Below are 19,562 nucleotides of genomic sequence, written 5' to 3' on the forward strand. Positions count from 1 at the left end.
GGTTCTATACACTGTTACTAGAATAGTTTTAATATCTGTAATTTCTAATGCACAAAATTCACCCTCATATTCAAAAGATATTATATCATTCAAACAAACTGGTCGTGTAGAAAATTTATTATCGCTAAAAATTGCAACACCTCCATGTTCTCTTACCTTCCGACAGAAAAAAGTTGACAAAAAGTACCCATCAAACTTTAATGTTGTTAATTCGTTTTCTCTGAGCCAATGTTCAGAGAAACATAATATATTGTATCTTTTATTTTTCAAAAAAACATTAAGCTGATCTATTTTGTTTGTTAAACTTTGGGTGTTTACATGAAAAATACTAACTAGACTAACTTGGTCAGAGTTTGCTAACGAATTTTGTTTATTATAAAATGGTACAGAGTTTTTTAAAATAACACTTTCACTGTTGTCTTTTCCTGTTAAAGTATCTACCTTGGTTAGGAGGTTTATTGACGGAATATTTTCTGCGAAAAAAATATTCACTCACCTCTATTCCCTTTGGCCATGTCTGTGGTTGAAAAAGAATATCCTTCAATTCTGCATCTGCCGTAATCCTGAAAGAATTGGATCCATTTACTTTATTCTCGTATAAAGCGTATACTCTCGTATACTTAGCTAAAACCGACACCATTTAACAAGCTGCATTAATTCTTATTTTATCTTTTAATCCTTTACTATGATTGGTTAGTTTTGTTGATTGGACTATTTCATTTTTTTAATTCCTCTATTACTTTCTTAAAACTAGGTCCAAGTTTTCTAATTGAAAATCATTATATTTTCTTCTACATCCTTCCACCTTGCCCGTTTTTCCATAGTAAGGGTGCCATCTTAGAATTGCACATTTCTCTTGCCTTTGTATATCTGTATTGAAATTCTTCAGAGTATTTCGATTTCTTCTGTTTCCAATGTTCTCTGTGTTTTGGATATGTCAGGTCATGTTTCTGATGGTACCTCGTCAAAATAGCCCCGTCGAAAAAACTCCGACAAAAAAGCCCCAACATAATATCCCGCACACAAAACAGCTCCGACAAAATAGTCCCGACAAAAAAGCTTACTTTGGCATTCATCATGAAATAATCCCTTAAAAATACATTTTTTTGGAAATCGTAATTATCCTCTATTCAGATCTTAACCACATTAAATAAAAATGGTCTTTTCAGAGAACTCAAACCCTGCGTCTTCTCTTAGGAAAACCCAGGAAAAAAATCCTGGTTTTTCTTCGTGATTTACTGTGGAATCACTAACACGAGAATTTTACGTCACCATTGCGCGTGGTTGTCTTTTTACAGACGGATCACATGCTATGATTTTTTTGTGACGGATATTCTTAAGTTAAAATTGATTTCATGTAATCGAATGAACTAGATTTCAATAAAGTCGTCCCATGAACGCAAATCATAAATATTTGCAATATCATTTTAAAGTCTTCTACTTTAAAATGTATATTATATGTCTGAATTTCCGATATGAATGAGTCAGATTAAGTTAGATTATTAGAAGATTTTTTTTACCGAGCAAAATGTTTGTTTATTAACATTTTGTATTTTGAAAACGACGTCCGAAGTGAAAGTCGAAACGTTAATAAAATCATTTTTTTAAGTTAAATTGTGGCTTATTTCCAGTGGCGTAACAAACTCCGTCCCCCCCCCCGCAGAATTGGAAATGGGGCCCCTGTAAAAATTACTAAATGCGACATGTGTAACAAATATTTACCTATATGTGTTACAGCCCACTAAATCAACGTAAAATATAGCGACACCGTGTAATTGTCAGTGTCACCACCAAATTGGTCAACTCAAGACTTTTCGAGTTATTTATGAGTAAAAATGTTTATTGTTCAACAAAAAGACCACGTTTTTAGGCGATTTTTCGCAAATAGTTCAAAGAGTAAGTATTCGATCAAAAAGAATATTGTTAGCAAAAATGTATCTAGCTTATAAAAAAATTAAATACAAATGAAGTCTGTCGACTCAGTAAAAGAAAAGTTGTAGCTCATGAAAAGTTTTTCTTCTTCGTCAAAGTCCAAATCGAATATTTCAACGAAAAATAACCAAAAAAATAAAATACTTTTCGGGGAAACTCATTAGAACTTTTTAAAGTGTTTACAATAAGCTTTATTTTTTTACAAAAGTTTCTAGCATCAAAACTAAGCCAGTTACGCTCTAAATACAGTTAATCCCATTTTTTGGTATAAAAACATTGTGAAAATCTCCCCCTATTTAGCACCCCAAATGAAACTAATCATTATCGTCTTACAAATTACTTAACTTTTTTATATGACCCTGACCTAAAAGGGTTTTAGTTGAAAGAGCTTGAACGAGTCACTAAACACGAGTATATGCAAATTTTAAACAGCTATATCTTAACCAATTTTTGTCTTATAGAAAAACAAAATAAAGCCAAAATATTTATAAAAGCAAGCACATTTCTTTACTCTTTGAGATTTTTCGTATCACTAATGCTTTTTAAGTTATTTTGAACAGAAGGCATTTTTCCAAAATAAAAAACTTTTTTTACTATGAAACCAAATTTTTTCAAAAATAAGAACTTCGAACCGGTCAACCTTACAGATCATATAAACAATAAATATTTAAAGTAAATGGTAGAGCGCTAATGATAAATTTTATTTGGGGTGGGAAATAAGGGCAGGTTTTCACGATATTTTTTTACCAAAAAGGGGCCAACTTTATTTTGAGCGTAACTCGTATAGTTTTGGTGCTAGAAACTTATAAAAAATAAAAATAAAGCTTTTTTAAACATTTAAAAAAGTTTTAATGAGTTGTTCCCGAAAATTGCTTCATTTTTTGGTTATTTCAGGTTGAAATATTCGATTTGGAATTGGACGAATAATAATAATTTTTCATGAGCTTCAACTGTGCTTTTGCTGTGTCGATAGACTTTATGAATAAGTACACCATTTTTTGTATCTTATAAGCAACATTTTTGCTACAAATATTTTTTCGATGTCTAATATTTAATTCTATAAATACTTATTTTGGAGTTATTTGCGAAAAACCCGTATGAAAACGTTTTTTCGTTGAAAAATAAACATTTTCACTCACAAATGACTTGAAAAGTAGTAACATAGATAAAGAAACTCTATAGAACCAAAGTTTCTTATAATTAGTCAATTTAGACATTTCCGGACTTATTTTAAACGTATGTTTTTCATCCCATAGAGGGGTGTCGCCCCCCGAAGTAAAAGCAACCAACGGCATAAATCCAACTTTGAAGTGGAGTGTAACTAGAACCTAAATCCAAATTGTTAAGCAAATACGTCCATCGTGACGCTGATAATTTCACTCCAAAATTGTCATTTACTGAGCTATTGGTGTATTTATGTATTGTTTATGACGACTTACATTTTTCATCTTTATTGGTATAGAATAAAATAGAACAAAAATTACTAAGTGATTACATTAGTATTATTCTATGAGATGAACACCTTTCTTCGTGCACTATCTACTATCAGCGAATATATTATTATCTGCAATTTTATTAATTCGGATGGACAACTCCATTTTAATACTGCACTACTTAAAAAACGTATGTATGCAAATAATATAACAACACATTTTTACATATTATATTAGATAACAAGGTGGGGCCCTTGGTATATTGTGGGCCCCCGTAAGCTTCATGCTGCAGGGGCCTCTGTTACGCCTCTGGATAATTGTATCAAAATACTAAACGTAGGTAAAGATTAAAGAGAAACCCATTTCTAGATTTAGAAATATTGTTCTAAAATTCGGCAAATCACAATTCTCAAATCTTTCAATAGTCACGTACAAAGCATTATAGTTTATTGTTGTCACCCATAAAAGTTTGTGAGACCGGAAAAGATTAAGTTTCTAGATGTGAGATGATTCACTTGCCGAATAAGCCTATTTAGAAATTTACGGTTTTAAATTTAAACACACAAAGTAAAATCATATACCTATAACAGATTTTTACATAATATCAGATGACAAGATGGGACCCTTGCTCGATTGCCCCCCCCCCACAAGCTTCACGCTGTGGGGGCCTCTGTTACGCCCCTGCTTATTTCCCAATAAGAATATTGATTTAAAATAAATGAAACTCCGTTAAAAGGTAAAACTTTTTATTTGGGGTGTTTTCGTCGGGGCTGTTTTAGCCGGGGCTGTCTTGACCGGGGCTATTTTGTATCCGGTCTATTTTGACGGGACTTTTTTGACGGGGCTGTTTTGACCTGGCCATTTTGACGGGTCACGGTTTCTGATGCGTACGTTGTTATTGGTTCTATAAGATTCTTGATTTCATCTCAATGTTAATATAGTCACAGAATAAATAACCACACAGAAGCGAATCTGACTGCCATTTCCAGTGATTTTGTTGGGACCGAAATATTTGACCTTGTGCACCAGTTACGGAATAGGACTTGATATTCTAAGGAATAGACCATTCCAAATTAGGTAATATTTTTGACAAGTAGTGATTAATTAAATATGAAATATAAAATTTAACTATAAAATATAAAATAAAATATAAAATATAAAATTTAACTATAAACAACTGTCACGTCAGTCGCAAAAGTGAGGTTGTACCAGTTACGTGATGCATGAACACGAAAATTGGATTACCGTTTTCGGCAGGAGTTTCGCTTCTGTGTGGTTATTTATTCTGTGATATAGTGATATTAGGGCATTCTGCTAATCTATTTGCTGTTTGTCCTGGATCTCTTACTTCTTTTTCAATGTCTCCATATCTGGAGAGTGTAATTTCTTCTTGTTTTTTAACCCTGGAAGCTCACACTTGGGTGTGAGATACCCATCGCGACACTTAACTGCATGTAGCTTGCGCAGCTGTATTTCAATGGTAATGCTGCTTTCTGTAAATTCGGTCTCTAGTCTACCAAGGACGGGTGTGTAGTTGCGGTCTCATTTGAGCAATATTTCCAATCACGAGAATTTATTGAATACGTGCTAGGGTACGTAGCACCCATATGTGAGGTTTGCGATCAAGTATGCGTTCAAGTTAATGACCTAACAACATCCCACAAATTTAGTAAAGCAAACTAGGTGTTATTTCTGCAAAGGCAAAGATGGAAAAGCAAGGCGTGCATGCTCGCCTTACTATAAAGCATAATGCATGGAGCATAGAGCCACACTGTCTTATAAATGTAGTTACTAAAATGAGTGAAACTGAAATACCTGGCTAAGAATGAATATGAGTTATATAATCAAATGGTGTTATATTTTAGTTAGAAAGACCATTTTGTTGTTAAATTAAATTAAAATATTTTGAATTATGTTTCCGGTTTTTTAGAAAATGTTTTTTAATTATTTTTAGGTATTTTTAATATTTTTCTTTTGTGTTACTACAATTAAGAGAGAAAATAAAATTATTGATTTAATTATTCTTATGTATTCAATAGTGATAAGAGAGTCACTGGAAATCATAAAATATTAACTTTTTTTTTATTTCTTCACAAAAAATCATTGGGTATCTGATACCCATGTGTGCGGTTTATTTAAAAAAAAAATAGGTGTGATCTTGCAGGGTTAAATGTACTCCCTAGGTACTTTATCTCCATTACTTCTTCAATATTAACTCCATCGACTTCCAGTTTACATCTTATTGGTTTTGTACTGATTATTATTGTTCTAGTTTTCTGAGTTAAAATAGTCATGTTAAATACTTTCCTTCTTGTGTTAAATCTGTCTTTGAGGGTTATCTTCAATTTAGGGATCACTATTGCATGATCTGCGCAGCACTGAATTTTAATTTTATTGTTCCCAATTCTGTACCCTCTTCCATTATTGACGGTATTTATGACTTTATCCATGATTAAATTAAATATCATAGAGCTTAGTGAATGCCCCGTCTTATTGAATTGTCTACATCTATAGGTTCCCTTAATTGTCCATCTATTCTGACTTCCATCTTTTTTTTTTGATAGACGTTTTCAATTGTTTTTATAATATCTATCTCTCTATTATACAAAAGATGTATTACATCTTTAATTCTTACTCTGTCAAATGCTTTCTTCAACTTGATGAAACATGGAAAATCTTTATAACGAATATTGCATCTGTACACTTCTTTCCCATACGAAAAACTTTTTGATCATCTGCAAAGTTTATTGCGGATTTATTTCATTCTTGAAAAATTTTATCTTAAGTTTCAGGGTCTATAGTAATTTTAGCTTTAAACAAATTGATATCTTTGTAGATTTCTGGTTCTTACTTATCCTCTTTTTTAAATAATGGATTTAGCTCGCTTATCGTTCATCTTTCTGGCATTTTATTGTGTCTTATATTCTTGTTAATTAATGTTGTCAATTGATCCTTCATTGACGCTCCACAATAATTCAACAATTCATTTGGTATCCTACCGTTCCTTCAGCTTTTCTGTTCTTTGGTTTTTTAAATAATTTTTCTACTTTGTGCTTGTTTATGTGAACTTCATCGTTTGTGGTAATTTCTGAAGTTTGTGGTTCCAACGTTTGTCGTTGTTCCTCTGTATATAATTTCTGTAGATGCACCCATGCATCCATCCACCCTTTTCGATGGGTTTCGGGTCTATTAGTTCTTCCACCTCCGTTCTCTGACCTCTTATTATACGTCATAATTCTTTTAGTAAACCATAAAAATCATGATCCAGTTCTGTTCAGAAGCGTATCAAGTGCTCTTTTTTAATCCTTCTTACAAGAGCATGTGTTTCATCTCTTGTAATCGTCGTACGATTGTTGTGTTTTGTTTGACGTGTATTTCAGGCAAACTTTTTACTTGGCCTTGCACTTTTCCTTCACCTCTCAAACAGAACAACGGAGATTTTCGCTATGGAAGAGACTTACTTTTATTTATTTTTGGTTCGTCCAGAGCTTCCTTATCTGCGTCTAAGATGTTTGCTTTCATTTTTGACCAGCTTTCCTCGACCTCATCACTTTGGTTGATATTATGTGTTTCTATATATTTCTGATATTTTTGATATAAATTAGGCGAGGAAATGAAGCATTACACCTATGAATTTTGCGCAGTAAGATGAATCGTCATGCAACTTTTTGCATTTGATTCAGGAGAGTGTCATGAAAGTTTGTGAACTAAATTGGTCTCCGGTAGATGAAAATTTCGATAAGAAAAATGCATTCAAAATGCATCTCGAATAGATGGAAAATGAAATAGTTATAACTCAGGAAATACTGACGGAAATGAGTTCTATTTTTATACTCTGGGGTTTTAGATGTCGTTGAACACGAATAGGTAAAGGTACCTGGTGCCCAGGGTGGAACTTTTCGCCTGAAGTTTTATGTTGCAATCGAAATCAATCAATAACCATTTCTCGAGAGGTTTTGGTGGTCGCTGAGCACGACTTTTATGACGGCGATGGTCTCGCGTCTGGTAATCATTCAAAATTAGTCCATAACCATTACTCAGGGCTTTTGGGGGTCGCTGAGCACGAATTTCATGTCGGCGATGGTTTTCAAATTACCTGGTGCCCAGGGTGGAACTAGTGGCCTGGAGTTTTATGTTATAATCATTCAAAATCAGTCAATAACTATTACTCGGGGCTTTTAGGGGGCGCTGTGCACGAATTTCATGTCGGCAATTGTTTTCTAAGGTACCTGGTGCCCAAGGTGGAACTCGTCGCCTGAAGTTTTATGTTATGATCATTCAAAATCAGTCAATAATTATTACTCGGGGGTTTGGAGGTCGCTGAATATGATTTTTTCAATAGTAAACCATGTACCATCGCCGTCATGAAATTAGTGCTCAGCGACCACCAAAACGCACCGAGTAATGGTTATTGGCAGATTTTGAATGGTTATAACATAAAACTCGAGGCGACGAGTTCCACCCTGGCATCAGGTAACTCGGAGACTATCACCGTCATAAAATTCGTGGTCAGCGACCCCCAAAACCCCTCGAGTAATGATTATTCACTGACTTTAAATGATTATAACATAAAACTCCAGGCGATGACTTCCACTCTGGGCATCAAGTACCTCGAAGACTATCGCCGTCATGAAATTCGTTATCAGCGACCACCAAAACCCACCGAGTAATCGTTATTGACTGATTTTTAATGATTATAACGGAAAACTCAAGGCGACGAGTTCCACCATGGGCACCAGGTACCTCGGAGACCATCGCCGTCATGAAATTCGTGCTCAGCGACCTCCAAAACCCCCGGGTGTAAAAAAAAATAGTTATAAAATTTATTTATAATTTTTATACTTATTCATTTATTAGTTATAAATTTTTCATTTTCCATGTCTTCGAGATGCACTTTGAATGCATTTTTCTTATGGAAATTCTCGTCTGCCGGAGATCAATTTAGTTCATAAACTTTCTTAACACTCTCCTGAATCTAATGCAAAAAGTTACATAACGATTCATCTTACTGCACAAAATTCCTAGGTTTTTGGCTTTTTAGTGCTTCGTTGCTTCGCCTAAATACCTTGTATAGTGGTCTTGCAGATTTTTAACTTTTATCTTTGTGGTGTATTCTGCAATTTTATTTTTATGATATATAATAGGTGTTTTTATTTGAATTTTGCACAATACTAGCGTATGATCGCCTCCTATTTCTACCGATGTTAGTGCCGTTATATCCAAAATCTGGAAAGGAGTAGCTCTCTCTCCGAAAGAACGGGGTAGAGTAGAGGATAGAAAATAGATCTTTGTCCTCCAGTATTTTCGGAGGTATACTTGTGTTGTTCTTAATGAGAGAAAAAATATTAATACGTATGTTATTTGTGATGCAGAAGCCCGTCAGAAGATTTATTTTCATTTCTGTCATTCTCGTTATATCATTGTTTTATCCATGCTACTAAAATACCTACACGAAAGTAAAGCATTACTAGATTTACTACCACTGCGTCTTTACAACCTTCCCATAATTTACAAAAAATAATCACCTTTAAGACCGATCATCAATTCAATTTGCTCTCCTTCATACAATCTACAATCATCATAAAATATCTAACGATACTGCTAAAACCATCCAGTGGGCAATTTGAAACTTAAGTTTCTGAATTCAATCAAGCTATTTGAACCTTCAAAATATGTGGTTTAATTCATGAACTACCGATTTGTTACACCTGGATAATGATCTTTGTACCATTTTGATGTAGGTCATAAAAAGATATAGAAAAAACGGAAGTAGTTTCCAATTTATCAAGTGCAAAATTACAAACTAGGTCAAAAATTCCCGCCAGCTATTCTAGTGTTAAAATCTGAGTTCAAAATAGTATAAATAGCGTTGATTACGTTCTGGAAATACCCTCATTTGTATTTTCATTATTTGGCTTCCGAAAGCAGCAAAAAGAATGCCGTAATCTGAATAGTGAATGCTTTTAAATCAGTTTTGTGACAGTTGGCGTTCACCCTATCTGTTGTGTATATCCATATATTGATTCATAGGCATGTTACGTCTCTACCTCACATTTGAATATTGCATGGATGCAGAAGTCCGCATCAACCCCTTGTCAATCATTCCAACTCCTCGCCGAATTTACAGGGCTGGCTTCAGTTCTTGGAGACAACATTTTCCTTTATTATATTTTCCATTCTTAAATTCTTAATATTTATAACTAATATGATAAGTAGTTGGATCTGTTTATTCTCTTAAATTTCATGATATATTCTTCCATTTCGAAATGGATATGTACAGGCCCTAACGGGTCTGACAAAAGTGAAATACAATTCATTGTGACAGATAAAACCCAAATGTGACACTTTTAAATAAATTTACAATTATTGGTAAGGCATTTAATGGAATAGAATAGAAATATGCTTTATTATCACTGAAAACTATACAAATTTTATGGACAAAGCTGAACATAAAGTCAGAAAAAAAAATAATAAAAATAACAATAACAAATACAATTTTCTGAAATTTGATAAATCGTCAGTATAAAAAAATACAAGTTAATAAAGTAATGAAAATAAAACAAAACCGATATATTGCAAAAATTAATTGAAATTGTAAAGTGAATATACAACAAAGTAAAATAGAGACATAGGTACTAATAAGTTTAGGCTGCTGCATGTGACACCCAAATACAGATAAGTTTGGTTACTTGTACATTACTGTAATTTCTTAGTTAGTCATTAAGAAACTCTTCTACTGAATAATAAGTATGGTCTTTTAGATAGATGAGCTTTTGTCATTTTACGGAACTTGGGGAAAGATGTTGCAGCTTTGAGTTGTAAATGGAGATGGTTGTATAGTTTTTTGCGGAATATAATATAGATTTCTTTACTAACTTAGAGGACGGGATCGGTAAATAGACCTCAAAAGTTGAATTTCTGGTGGAGTAGTCATGATGAAGTTGATGATGGAGTAGTCATGATGAGTTAGAACAAGTCAATAGATTTAAGTACTTGGGATGTTGGATCGATAGCAGCTTAAATCCTGATCTAGAAACAAGATCGAGAATAGAACAGGCCAGAAAATCTTTCGAAAAAATCAAAAAACTGCTTTGTGATTCTCGAATAACTCTCGAAATTCGACTACGTTGATCCAAATGCTAGGTCTGGTCGACTCTTCTCTATGCAGTTGAGACATGGACCCTTAAAACATCAACCATAAATAAGTTAGAGGCCTTCGAAATGTGGATCTACCGGAGAATTCTTAAAATTTCGTGGACATCGCATACCTCAATAAAACTGGTCATTGCATACCTCAAACCCTAAAGGGAAAAGTGAATTGTTGACCCTTCCCAAATTCTACGCCACTGATGAAACTGCTATTTTAGCTTAATTTTTAGATTCTCCAATACTTTCTATGCAAATAATATACTCTTCATTCGTAACGATAAAGTCATTAGTTTTTGAGATATTTGAAGTTAAAAATGAAAAGGCACACTTATTTTGATTAATGCTCCTTCGTTTTTAGCTTCAAATATCTCGAAAACTAATGTCTTTATCGTTACGAATGAAGAGTATGTTATGTACATAGAAAGTATTAGAGAATCAAAAAATTGCACTATAATAGCAATTCCGCCAGTGGCGTAGAATTTGGGAAGGGCCAACCATTCACGTTCCCCGTCGTACGCCTCTGGTAGTAGCCAGAAACGTTTGGTTAACATAATTTAGTAGGGTGGACAGTACCAGAACCACTTACCAAATTTCGTGTTGTTGTTCCATGCCTGTCAGGAAGTACTCAAAAATAAATAAAATACAAGTTTAATTTTGACACCCTGCATTTCGGTTATTATCAACTTTTGTACTAAGGTAAGTTAGCTTAAATCGATCTATTTTAACCTAAGGAATCTAAGGTTAAGCTATGGCCCATTCTTTACCAAATACCCTGTATAATATTTTTAGGGTAGGATAGAACTATATACTATGTAGAATACGAAACTAATTATTATTAAAGGCAAAATCGGAAAGGTCGGAGAGGTGTAGGAAGAAGACAGGTTTATTGGCTAAAAAACATTTGTGAATGGACTCATGTAACAAATTCAGGACAATAATTATTCTATACGGAAGAAGATCGAAAAGGCTTCGCAATGGTCATCGCCAATTTCGGGTTATTCTGAGATGACTCGTAAAGAAGAAGAAGAAGAAGAAGAAGAAGAAGAAGAAGAAGAATATCCTCAGTATGTAATTTTATTTAACAACTTGCAGTTTCTTCTGCTGATAGTAATTTTTATACAGCTGATAAATTTTTCTTAAAATTAAATTTTTGTCCAGATATTTAGGTATATTTCGAACTTTGCAAAATATAGTGCTGGTCCATGTTGGGAAAACTTTAGGATATTACTTTTAAGATTTTTTGGTATTTATGTCTCGTTTTATTTGACGATGTAAATCTGTATTTGATACAAATCCTACCATATCAGTTATTTACATCTTGGATTTTTAAACTTCGATGAACGGAAAGATTTTTAGTTATCGGTATTATCGTAAAATTAATGTATAAGGAATTCGACACAGCAAAACAGTTCAAAACAACGATTAAGATAATTTTAATGGTTGTAGATCTATTCATTGTGGAATTTTCATAGTAGACCAGGGCGGATCTGTAAAAATATTAGTACATTTGGACGTTGAGAGGTGACTCAAATTTTTTTGCAGAAATTGCTTGAAAATAACTCAAATAATAATATTTGAGTTATCCTCCCTCTCAAAAAGGTCCGGAATATTGTTTAAATAATCAAAATGTCAAAAAATAAAGGAAAAATTCGATTTTTTTCTTGGTTTTTTGCTTATAACTTTAAAAGTATTCATTTCCGAGAAAAATTGTACAAACATAAAAGTTGCATAATTAAATTTCCTATACCATAGAATTGGTTAAAAATTTAAAAAATAGTCACCCATGTTGCAAAATAGCAATATTTGCGAAAAAACCATACAAAAACAAGTATTTACATTTTACGTTTTTCAACCATTTATGCTGCACTTAGGATCTTCATATTCCACCCAGAAAAACTTTGTGATACAGTAAAGCAATACTGTAAATTTCTTTAAGATCGGTTCAATAGATTTTGCAAAATAAATTTTGCAATCCAGCTTTCGCAAAAAAATTCTTTTTTTCAAAATGTTACAGGACTAAAAATAAAGCAGATAGCAAGTTCAAATTTTTTTTACATATAGAAATGTACTGTACCTTTCATATGCAATTTGTAAAATTGAAATCGATTAACTACCACGGCATCAGGAATTATTTTAAATAAACATTAATTATTGGTGCTACGCGCAGGACAGCGGATAGTTTGCTCTGATTGGGCATTCCAATGACCTTTGATAATGATTGATACATTTTAATTTTTATTACATTTCGATATAAATAAATAAATTTGTTTATTGCAAAATAAAAACACATACTCTATCCTTTGAAATAACATTTTTTTTAGCAAAAACTTTCTTTGTTCACATATTTTAACTTAGAGAATAAAAGTTTATTGTTTTTAAACATATGCAATTGTTTAAACAATATTTCACAAACAATAATAAAATTAGTTTGATTTTTGGGAATTAAAATATTAAAATACAACAAAATATAGAATAAGAAAATACTATATTAGATAAAGATTGGAACAAATTTTGGTGGAAATCAACTTGTGTGAATCGAACACCGCTGTCCTGCGCGTAGCACCAAAAATTAATGTTAATTTAAAAAATTTCCTGACGCCGTGGTAATTAATCGATTTTAATTTTGCAAATTACAAATGAAAGGTACAGCATACTTCTACAAGCAGAAAAAAATTCAACTTACTGTATGCTTTATTTTCAGTTCTGGAACATTTTTAAAAAATGATTTTTTTTTGCGAAAGCTGGATTGCTAAATTTATTTTGCAAAATCTATTAAACCAATCTTAACGAAATTTGCAGTGTTGTTTTACTATATCATAAAGTTTTTCTGGGTAAAATATGAAGGTCCTAATTATAGCATAAATGGTTGAAAAACGTAAAATGCGAATGCTTGTTTTTGTTTAGTTTTTTCGCAATTATTGCTATTTTGCAACAAGGGTGACGGTATTTTAAATTTTTAACTAGTTCTATATTGTGGAAAATTTAATTACGCATCTTTTATAATAGTACAACTTTTCTTGAAAATGAATAGTTTTAAAGTTATAATCAAAAAACCAATAAAAATATCGAATTTTAATTTTTCCTTCATATTTTGACATTTTGATTATTTAAACAATGTTCCGGACCATTTTGAGTGGGAGGATAACTCAAATATTATTATTTAAGTTATTTTCAAGCAATTTCTGCAAAAAAATTTGAGTCACCTCTCAACGTCCATCTCAAAACAGATGCGCCCTGGACTATAGGTAAAGTTGATGTGTCTACGTAATGTAATGAGTATGAATAATTATTATGTGATAAGAATTGCAATGCAGTATATTTATAAAAATAATGATATACAATATTATAAAAATAATGATATACAATATAAGAATATTAGCCCAGAAATTTTTTTTGAGTTTTACGGATCTACTCGTATTAACAACTACATATTTTAAAAAATGAACCTACATATTATTTTTAATAACCAACTTTGTTTTTGTCATATATTTTTTTTTTGTTTTTTATTGAATTGCACTAAAATAAGCTACTTTTGACTTCTCTCACACACACTTTTGATTTGTGAGAGTACCTAAAATCTGAACACCTAGGCAACAAAGTCACATATTTGGAGTTTAATGCGAGTTTGAAATCGAGGAAGATATTTGGGCCCAATGTTACAATCAAACATCACATTGTACACTGTATATTTCTTGTACTGATATCTTGTTCAGTTTCTAAAGGGCCTGATAATGGCGTATAAACTGTAAACGCCGAAACTGGTCGCCCGAAAACTGTTTAAATAATAAACCTTCAATAAGATTGTGAGCATTAGACTTTCTATATCCTAACATTTTTTATTATTAACCGTTGATAGCCTTGTGAAACATTTGATGTATTATGCGAAATAACTACTCCTACAGGTCCAGTGGATTTTAATATTCTTAATAGCCTTTTTGACGTCTCATATAGACAAATCCCTTTGACTTTGGCACTGGTATTCTAGTCTTTCTGTATTTCTACGAAGTTGCGTCAAATTTCTATTAATTGAGCTCTGTAATATTTTTCCTATTGTTGCTCAGTTAGATAGTGTATGTAAGCTTTTCCTCTGTTATTGTTTCTTAAAGATTCAGAGTCTTTGTGCCTCCAAGGTATTGTTCGATGTTTCGGCATATCTTTTCCCATTCCTCGTTCTTTTCTTTTCCTGTTCTAAGTTTAGCCTGCCAAATTTTCTCTTTGTATTTCTCTAAATATACTTTTTTCTTTGTTTTTACATATAATATTTTTTATGCATGCTATGGTCTTTTCTGTTAAATCATTTTATTCGTACTGGCTCCTTTTTGTTCCTCTTCTCTTATTGCTTTTAGAACTGAAACTTTAATACAGATTTTTACATGTTTGTATGCTTTTGTAATCCTTCCAAATCTGAAGTATTCAGAGAATAAAGTATAAGTTCAGCAATATACTAACTACAGTATTATAGTACAGTACACTACAACAGATGCAATTTTTATTATAAAGCGGCCATGTAGTATTTATTTATCTGGAGAATGCAAATAATAAAGTACCTCCCAGAGATTCTGAGGTAAGGAGTGGTTATTTGAATATTGTCAGAACCAGGATATTCAGAACGTTCATTTCAAGTTGGAGATACTACTAGAAATAAGATATTAAAGTTGGTGAGAGCCGAGGAGGCAAGATGTGTCTGGGTTAATACTGCCGTGTTCCTATGTGGAACCTCGATAAGTTGGATTAATCGGGACCGCGGCCGATCCGGGTTATCTAAAATTCTGGTTAGCTGGAGAATATGGTAAAAAATAATAAAATACGGTATACTTACATTAAACTCCATTATAATTCCAAAAAAATGAAATACCTATGCACAATATATCTAAATTACGTACAAGTGTATACAGTATTATTCATTAACTCAGTCAAACTGAAAAAATGTTTGTTTTATCTTATGAAAATCGGTCCGGGTTAGCCGGCCTTCCGGGTTATCGGAGGCCGACTTATCCGGGTTCCACTGTATATCATTTATTAAACCCCTAAAAGAAATTTTAGCGCCGGACCTGAAATTTGACTCCATTCCACTGAAGGCACTGCTTTTAAATATGTTTGCCTGAAATTGTTTTTATTCCGAATTTAAAGTGGGTGTTTTGTATGACATGATGGATGCTTGTTTGCCAACCTCGTTTTCTTGTTATTTAGCTTTTGATTTGAATTTTAAAATTTCACTTCTCTCTGGAGGCCGTCTTTCTTTCGCATCCATCCATTTTTCTTGTAACACATGCAAACTTTATTTTTACATTTTGTTTATTTATTTTCGACAAAATAAAAATAATGTGTGGCTTTGGGCACTCTACAGAAATGAGTAAGGGTGTTTTCAAGTTTGATGTTTGTACAAACGTGAATGTATGTTAGCAAAGTTATTATATTAGTATAATTGGAATATTATGAGATAATTTAATAGATTAAGTAATTAAAAATGTTTGGTTGATTTTGTTAAAAAAATTAATTTAACTAAATTAAATTTTAATTGCAGTTTTTTTGAACAAAATTGATCTGATCTAATTTCTGGCCTAAACCGAGAAGTTAAGACATCCAGAAAAACTAAAAAGAATAATACAAAGTATTATATTGCAGAAATAAAGAAGGTTTATTTCTATGCGAGAGATAACAGAAAAATTAAACAGATGGACTGAATATTTCGAAGATATATTAAATACAAACCAATAAGAGGAACTAAAGAACAATGAGAATTTGCAAGAGGATGAAGAAGGGACGTGCGAGGAACCAACTTTAAATGAAGTCAAAGAAATAATAAAATACCTCAAACAAAACAAAAGGGCAGTAGAAAGTGGTATCTCTGTCGAGATTTTTAAGGAAAGCGGCGAAAGACTGAAAGAAAGAGTATTCCGCTTAAAATTAGCAATTTGGCGAAAGAAAGAAATACCGAAACAATAGAATAGCGCTCTTATTTGTCTTATCTATATTGTCTTATCTAAGAAGCGAAAAAATACGGACTAACCATAAACCAAACAAAAAACTCAATATATAAACGAAGCAATAAAGCACTAAAATCGGCCTTACCTCCGAAAAAAAAGGCCAAGACGGATTGTAATAATTCTTTTTGCATTCGATCCGTGAATGCGCCAGGAAACTTTGCGAACCGAAAAACTGAATACTGAGATTGAAAAACTGCATACAAAAAATGCATCCTTAAAGTGCATCTCAAACAGACAATAAAAAACATTCAGAATTCGTCAATTATCGACAGAAATGAGTTCAATTTTGTTCTGGGGCTTTTTTGGGGTCGCTGAAAACGAATATGACGTCAAAAGTGATCTCCGGAGTACCTGTTGCCAAGGGTACCTACTGTTTATCTCGTCATTAAAATTCATTAATAACGTCAAAAATCATTACACGGGGTTTTTGGGGCCGGTAACGACGAATATGACATCGGAAGTGATTTTCGGAGTACTTGGTGCCCAGGGTACCTACTGTTTAGCTATCTTGTGGAGTTTTCGGCAAAAAATTTATTAAAAAACTAGTCAAAAATTATTACTCGGGGGTTTTGGGTCGCTGACGACGAATATAACATCGGAAGTGATCTACGGAGTACCTGGTACCCAGAGTACCTACTGTTTACCTCGTTTTCTAGAGTTTTCGGCAAATTCATTAAAAAATTAGTCAAACATCATTAGTTACGAGGTAAACAGTAGGTACCCCGGGCACCAGGTACACCGGAAATCACTTCCGATGTCATATTAGTCGCCAGAGACCCCAAAAACAGCTATGTAATGAATTTTAACTAATTTTTTAATGAATTTGCCAAAAACTCCAGAAAACGAGGTAAACAGTAGGTACCCTGGGTACCAAGTACTCTGTAGAGCACTTCCGATGTCATATTCGTCGTCAGCGACTCAAAAAACCCCGAGTAATGATTTTTGGCTAATTTTTTAATGAATTTTTCGAAAACTCCATAAGAAGTAGGTACGTACCCTGGGCACCAGGTATTCGGGAGATCGCTTCCGATGTCATATTCGTCATTATAGACCCCAAAAACACCCGAGTAATTATTTTTGACTAATTTTTTAATAATTTTTTTGCCGAAAACTCCACAAGACGAGGCAAACAGTAGGTACCCTGTGTATCAGGTGCTCCGGAAATTACTTCCGATATCATATTCGTCGTTAGCGGTCCCAAAAACCGCCCGAGTAATGATTTTTTACTAATTTTTAATCAATTTGCCGAAAACTCCACAAGACGAGGCACACAGTAGGTATGTGGGCACCAGGTACTCCGGAGATCACTTTTGACGTCATATTCGTTTTCAGCGACCCCAAAAAACCCCGAGTAATACAAATTGAACTAATTTCCGCCGATAATTGACGAGTTCTGAATTTTTTTTATTGTCTGTTTGAGATGCACTTTAATAATGCATTTTTTGTATGCAGTTTTTCAATATTATATCATGGCTCCGGGTCACAAAGTTTCCTGGCGCATTCACGAATCGAATGCAAAAAGCATTATTAAGATTCGTCTTGTCCTTTTTTTCTCGGAGGTTCAGTGCTTTATTGCTGCGACTAATATGATGGAAATGAGATGAAAAATAACAAATAATAGCAAATATATCAAATTGAAAGGAGTAGAGACTGTTGATACTTTTGAAAAAGTGTGAGAATTTGAATACTTAGGAGTAACCATAACGAACACGGGAAAAGAAGGAATATAAATAGACAAACTCTTAATAAAGGGGAACAGAGTGATAGGGTCACTAAATTAAATATTGAAAGCAAAACATGTGTCAAGAACCGCTAAACAGCTACTCAACGAGACAATAATCAGACTGAAAGTGATGTATGCCAGCGAAACAAGAATTATGAACAAGCAAGAAAAAGAAAATAGACGTATGGGAAAGAAAGGTGCTCAGAAAAACCTTCGAAGGAGTCCAGACGGCAGAGAGTATTTGGGGAAGACGAACAAATAAAGAAAAAATGACGATATAAGAAAAACCAATAATTACGGTAAAAATACGAGACCAAAGAGCTAGATGGCTTGGTCACATTTTACGAATGCCAGAGAACCGTAATGTTAAAACAATACTGAACGAGGGCTCCTGTAATGGGGAAAACACGACGTTCAAAGAAGAAATGGTTAGAAGCAGTAAAGCAAGACCTGTCAGAAATGGGCCCGGGGGATTTTAGAGAAAAAGCAAGGGACCGAAAAAATGAAGGGAAATAACCAAGATTTTGGAAGCTAGTACAAGGCTTGTAGCGCTGTTGTATATATTAAACTAATATCCTAAAGTTTTTATACAATAATCCTTCTTCCTCGACTTTCTACCGTTTACCTGACCTTCCAGTATGCTTTGTGGTAGCATATACAGTATGCGGCAAAATAAACAGTACTGAAATGAATATTGAAATGTTTATGGATATTTATATACTTATCTAGTATACATGATATACCCTTGCAAACATTATTCACGACGATGCTTGTTCCCAATAAAACAGATGTTAAAGATGCACTCCTCTGGCCAGTGGCGCATCTACGGGGAGAAAAAATGAGACAATTTTCCTCCCTAACAAGACCCAAAAATAAAGAAAAAAAAATTGTTAAAACATAAAAATATATTAGCTGACATGAAACTGAAACCACAGAAAGACAAATTCAACCCAATAAACACGCTGGTTAGTAAAATTAAGGGAACTTAATGCCTATAAGTTATTATTATAGGTCTTTTATGCAATCTGAGTTTGTCCTTTGTATGTTTTTTGGATGGTTTTTCATTGGAAGTTCCCCCTTAAGGCAAATTTCTAGATCCACCACTGCCTGTGGCACGAAAAAATCTTTAATTCTAGTCCGCAATTCCGGAATGGCAGACGGTGGATCTGTCTGACTCCTTCAGAATTTCTCCTATGTACGCATCTGGTGGCTTTAGTTCTGGTCAAGTGTCAACTCCCAAAATGATTGCACAGTATTCGAAGTGAGTCCCTGGCAGTGTGACAGGTTGTCCCGTCCTGCTGAAACCATGATAACCTACGATATATGAAAAACCAATAA

The sequence above is a fragment of the Diabrotica virgifera genome, chromosome 10 (genome assembly GCF_917563875.1).
Source record: "Diabrotica virgifera virgifera chromosome 10, PGI_DIABVI_V3a".
In the NCBI taxonomy this organism is placed as follows: Eukaryota; Metazoa; Arthropoda; class Insecta; order Coleoptera; family Chrysomelidae; genus Diabrotica; species Diabrotica virgifera.